General features: G+C 43.0%; 1 pseudogene; it reads right to left on the bottom strand.

Annotated features, from left to right (window-relative positions):
• Nucleotides 1–946: 946 nt before the first annotated feature.
• LOC146579739 (uncharacterized) lies at nucleotides 947–4,725 on the bottom strand (annotated as a pseudogene).
• Between the last annotated feature and the right edge of the window lie 1,276 nt (nucleotides 4,726–6,001).

Genomic DNA, 6,001 nt, shown 5'->3' with positions numbered 1-6,001 from the left:
AAATGTGACAAAAAAAAGCTCTCTCTGCACATGCTACTGTAAAGACGAATAAATATCACTAAATATCCTCAGTGTAAATGCAAATGAACTATTAGTGCCCCAACTAAACATCATTTCCTCTTTAATCACGTATGATCCGCTGAGGTTTGAGATAATTAATACATGTAGCGAGATTTTTATCAGCTCTCTGCATTGCTAATTGGCACTAATGTAATTAGTCTTGGGTGTCACACAGACACACTACCACACACTCATATGGTGCTAATAACTGTCGAAGTGCTAGAAAAACGACATGAACACACATGGCTACAAACACACACGCACACCTGCAGTCGGCGAGCATGCCAGCACCCATAATTGAGATTGATTTTTTTGTGAAGCAAGGACACTCACAAGCTCAAACAGATATGTATACACACACACACACACAGGTGAAGCACACAAGGGCCTGCCCTGACAGCCTCCATTACCCTGCAACATGCATCTCCCTGAACTTGCTTCCTTGTGCCGCTCCCAATCTGAAACACTGTATAGGGCTTTGGAGTTGACGTCACGCCGCAGTGCATTGTGGGATTGCGGCGCCATGTCAGTAGGCCAGAAAGCAAAACAAGCGCGGAGTGTTGGAATCGGGACTGCCAGAACCATGCTCAAAATCAGCGCAAAAGACAAAGGGCTGTATCGCGACCAATTGCGCCCAGACGCTGTGATGCATCGGTAATGTGGACCTGTATGAAAAAAGGAAGTGGAGTGGAAACCCAGCCGACCACTGTGACCTCGTTGTGTGGACACAGAGAGACCTTGCTGTGATACGCATCTTCCCTGATGTGGATTTCTGGGAACCCCCGTTTAAAGCAAGCACAAGACTTCTTTCTTAAAGTGTGCCTTCCTGAACTTGTTGGGAAATACTTCTCCAAACAACGTGTTGCTCTAAACAGCCTGTAATGTTTCATTTTGTGTCAGCCAATACTACGTCCCCTGGTAACAGCTTTTGAAGAATGCCACATTTCTCTGTAATTTATCTGATGCACCCCCCCCCCCCCATCCCATCCCCTGGAAATGAAAGAAATAGCTCCATGGGGTGTAATCCCGATGAGGTATTTATGGTGTGTGTACCTTTATAATGAGAGTATGTTTGTGCACGTGCCTTTAAATTAGATGGTCTTTCTGTTCGAATCTCAAAACAGTCAACAATGATGGCTACTCATTTTCCAGAAGTTTCAGTAAACTGTGAAGGCATTGTGGCCTGCAGACAGTGCCTCTCAGGCCAGTGCACCAGTGCTCCTAAGCGGGCATACAAAACATCAATGGTATCGGCGAAGACAGACGACAGTGTTTTATGGGACACATCGAATAGATGACAAAGATGCTGGACTGGAAGATCAAGTCTCAGACGCATTAGTGTGATTAAGAGCATTAGGAAACCTGTCAGTTTCTTCGATATTGGCAGGAAATCTTTGACAGTGTTGAAGAGGGACATTAAGACAGCATAACAATGTAGTCCAGTGTAATATCTTACTTTTTCGGTATCATCCTTTAAGAAATGTTTATTCAGCTCTGTCTTTTGCAACTATGATCGAAGCAGTCTATTCTCCAACAGCCGGTTTATTTCTGCTCTGCCCTGTTCATTGCACACACAATCCTTCGTCTGCCCTTTAGCTTCTGTGACGCTGTCTGTCCGATCACCACTGTCCACATTTGCAGCTGGTACCTCAACCTCCACTTGTCCAACACAACTGCTGTCCACTGCCTCCATGACATTGTGATTTTGTTGTTGGTCTTCTGTCAGATCTTCATCGATCACTTCTGCACAGGGCACACCTTCAGACTCTGCAGCTGCATAACAAAAAGCCTGTAAGATAAAATTAGTGCATACACATAAGCATAGCTGGACTGGCCATCGGGCATACCGGGCATTTGCCCGGTGGGCCGCTGGCGATTTTTTGTTTTTATGTTGGATGGATTTTTTTTTTTTTTAGGAAGGGTATATATAATGAAAGGTGTTGGATTGGGCTGGACCAATTACAGCCGAGGAGGCTGGATGCACCCGCCCCCTTGTTTAGCAATCACGTGATTTTCGCGCATTGCATGCCGGGAACTCGTGGCAAAACAATCCAAGTACCGCATCAAATGCAAGCGTTTACAGCACCGCAAAACGTTCATTCTCCGGTTCCAATACCTTCTTGTTTTTTCTTTGCCGCACAAAAAAGGAATGTACAAAACAAAAGGAGAACAATGCCGGTCCGTACAAAGACAGACTCGACAAAAAGGCAAGGCAAGGCAAGTTTATTTGTATAGCACAATTCAACAACAAGGTGATTCAAAGTGCTTTACAGAGACATTAGAAACAAAAACAAGTAAAAAGCATGATTTAAAATTGATTAAAACAATCAAACAAACAAACAAAACAGTATATAAAATCAAAACAGATAAAATCAGAAATAGATAAAATCAGTAGTTAAAATGTTAGTTTTGAAATTTAAGCTAAAAAGTGTGGATTTGGTGCTTTATTCAAATGCAGCTGAAAGAACAAAGAAAAGATACGAGGAAAAAATCAAAGGAGTGAAAGGGTCAGACCCTTACGAGCACACAGAGTGGACAAAAGACGTCAGCGTGCTGCCCAACTTTCACCACGCTCAGATTTATAATTATACGGTTCTTGGAGTGAGTGCATACACTCAAATCAAATCAAATCAAATCACTTTTATTGTCACATCACATGTGCAGGCACACTGGCACAGCACATGCGAGTGAAATTCTTGTGTGCGAGCCCCACAAGCAACAGAGATGTGCAAACACAACAACACAAACGAGCAAAATACAAGAATGGCCAACCTGAAACTAATAAATATATGTACAATATATAATAGTGTATGCATTTCTGGATGTGTATACTAAATATTTTCCTACGTGTGTGTGTGTGTGTGTGTGTGTGTGTGTATATACACATTTTTACAAATTAAATAGTAAAAAAATAAATAAATAAATAATAATAATAATAATAATAATAATAATAATAATAATAAAATATATAAAATATACAGAGTTGAATATGTGCAGAACAAGTGGCATTTATATACACTCATGAAGTTTAGTAACTTCAGGTCACTGCAACAAGCCCAGGTACAGTTTACCGACGGATGGGTGCAGGACCTTGAAATGCACCGTGTAGAACGAAAGACCATCGTACGAACAAAGGTAAGTTTACCAGTCTCACAAATCGTCTTCATAAATACACATTCGTTAACCGTTTATTAATATAACCTTTGAGCTCAACGGTAATTAATTAGTAGTGGAAATAATCTCTGGTAGCATTACAGAAATGTAGCAGTGACAATAATATTGTATGTTGTAATCGCACTGGGCAATTAGTGATACAAAACAACTGTTTTCTCCTGTGAATAAAAGTATATGTTTTTGTCAATGTACCATGGTAATAACAGAAGCGAAACGCAATATTGTGTCAGGACAATTCACTATTTATGCACAATAAACAAAGGAGCATAGCGCCATAATTTCTGTTCAGCGCCAGACTTGCTTGTAACCTATATCACCAATTATGTTAAGAAAAATGACGCATTAACTACTACAAAACTCTGACCTTTGTGGGAATGCTTGGAGCAGACTAACATGTGCGCTGGAGTGTTCTGAGACGTTATATTTGGTATATCCAGACCATCTGTCGGCTCTTACTTCGGAAACATGGCTTTAAAATGTCTCTTCAACGATGTAATCCGATAAAAAAAAACTATCTCTCTACCCGTCGGCTTCCCATGGCTGTCATGTGACCGACTATTGAAGTTAATAATACAACAGCTTCTTGCCGTTTTTTGGGTTTATTTTTATTGCTGTGTAACTGAGTTCAATTGAAAGCCTGCGTGAGCTAGTACCTCTTGCCACAAGTTCCCAGTATCCTTTGCGGTTTAACCCTGAATGACGTCAAATTTTCAATCTTTATCCTGGTGGGCCGGTCTCTAGTCAAAATGCCCGGGCCAATCTTTTGTCCCAGTCCAGCCTTGCACATAAGGTAAATGTACACCAATATTCCAATGACGGATGTATGATTCATCTGGAAGTTATGTGCGGATTAGTGTACACTGATAGCAATTTAGCATGCTTTTTTTTTTGGGGGTGTACCTCCGATGGGTGCTCTTTTTCGCTTCCATTGCATACGCCTTGTGTGCCGGTCCGAGTCTGATACAGGTATGTCATCGTGCCCCATGTGCAGTGTTGGTGCCCAGTCTGGATTTGTTACATCCATTTCATATGCTGGTTTGCCTGCAATAATGCCAGTCGACATGACGTGGTTCTGCAGCATCACACATTAGCATGTTTTATCTCATTATCTATGACCTCAGCGCATTGAAAATAACACTAAAAGCATTTTAAGAGTGATATGAATTAATTTAGAACTCACCAGAAATAAAATGCCGTGAGCAAACCAACAAAAAGGTGGGGATTGCAGAGAACTCGATATCTACTTATCTCACCACTGCAATCCAAGCCTGACATCTTTGTTTAGTAATATCGGATACATGGGATCCCTCACGTTGCCTCCAGGATGGAAAACGATGAAAAGAGAGCCCATTATCCAGCTTCTTGCCTTCACGATCGTGTGATCTAACGTTGCAACCGACAACTCAACACGTACGCACCATAGCTGAAGCTGTATCCTTTGTCTGGCCTACTGTCATGGTGGAAGGGGGCTTGGCCCACCTCCCGTGACATCACGCTCCAAAGCCCTATTAATGCAGCTGTATTCATCAGTGGACCTGTACCGCCGGTCAGAGGAGGAGACGAGAGATTCAGCAGGTTGTTTACACTGAATAAATGGCTTATATCAGCATGTGCTGACCACTCAGTGCACTTTATCGACAACTTTAATATTTTTTGGGAACGCAGGCATCTGTTCAAAGCAAATGGATTTAATTTTAACAAGTCAGGGGTGAAACTGTTCACCTCCAACTTGTTTTATTCCATACGTCATCCATCCGTGCTTGGTGCCAAGGCTGAGATAAACGAGGAGTTATCTCATAAAGAGGAACAAACAGTACTCCAAGAACAGACAAAGCCCAGCAGAAACCTTGAGGAGGAGCTCCATTTGCCCCTACCCGGGAAGAGCCTCAGAAAGGAGAGACATCCATGGCATCTGAGGAAGAGCCTCAGAAAGGAGAGACATCTAAGGCAAGAAGAGGGGTCCCTATTTGCCTCCAACTCTCTCAACAACACCAACGACCAGGACAAGGGACCACGACCTTCCCCAGTCCCCCAAACCCCTGACAGGCCATCACCCTCCTCCCCCTCCCTTTCTCCCTCCTCCCCACACCTGAAATTCACTGAGGAGATGATGGAGCGGGTCAATGCTGGGCTCAGATCTACCCCCCGTCCCAATCCCTTTTTGTCCCCCATAAACCCCCCACCAGAGCGGCCAAAGGTTTGCCATCGAGCCCCACCCTCAACAGAGCAATCGAAGTCACATTGCCCAGCCTCGCCCCCCTTAGTTCCTCTTCATGCCCTGTCTCCGCAGTCTGATGCGTGATGTGTGAAGGGTCCGGGCTGTGAGGATTATGGCAGTGATGACTTTTCCCAGGAGAAGCTGGGACCCTGTTTACTAGAAGGTTTTAAAATTTCTGTACTTTTAGGTGACAGGAGACATGTGGCCTGGTCAAAACACAGAGAGCTGCACTCTAAAAGATCTTTAAACATAGTAAACATACCTTGTGTGCCACAGACTGCTCCCAAACACGAGGGGACAAGTAATACCTCTAAAACACTTAAGTTGGCTTTATTAAACATTAGATCTCTAGCTGGGAAAACATTTTTAATTAATGATTTAATCACTGAGCACAGCCTTGATTTTATGTTTTTAACTGAAACTTGGTTGAACCAAAGTAACAGTGGAGCTGTTCTCATCGAGACGACCCCTCCTAACTACAGTTTTATCAGTGAGGTCAGGGCGAGCAGGAGAGGAGGAGGGGTTGCTGTCTTATTTAATGAATCATTT

The sequence above is a fragment of the Mchenga conophoros genome, linkage group LG3 (assembly GCF_057382185.1).
Source record: "Mchenga conophoros isolate Kocher_MC1m ecotype Shallow Benthic linkage group LG3, M_conophoros_male_GT1.1, whole genome shotgun sequence".
NCBI classification, from domain to species: Eukaryota; Metazoa; Chordata; class Actinopteri; order Cichliformes; family Cichlidae; genus Mchenga; species Mchenga conophoros.
This window is presented reverse-complemented; position numbering and strand designations above follow the sequence as displayed.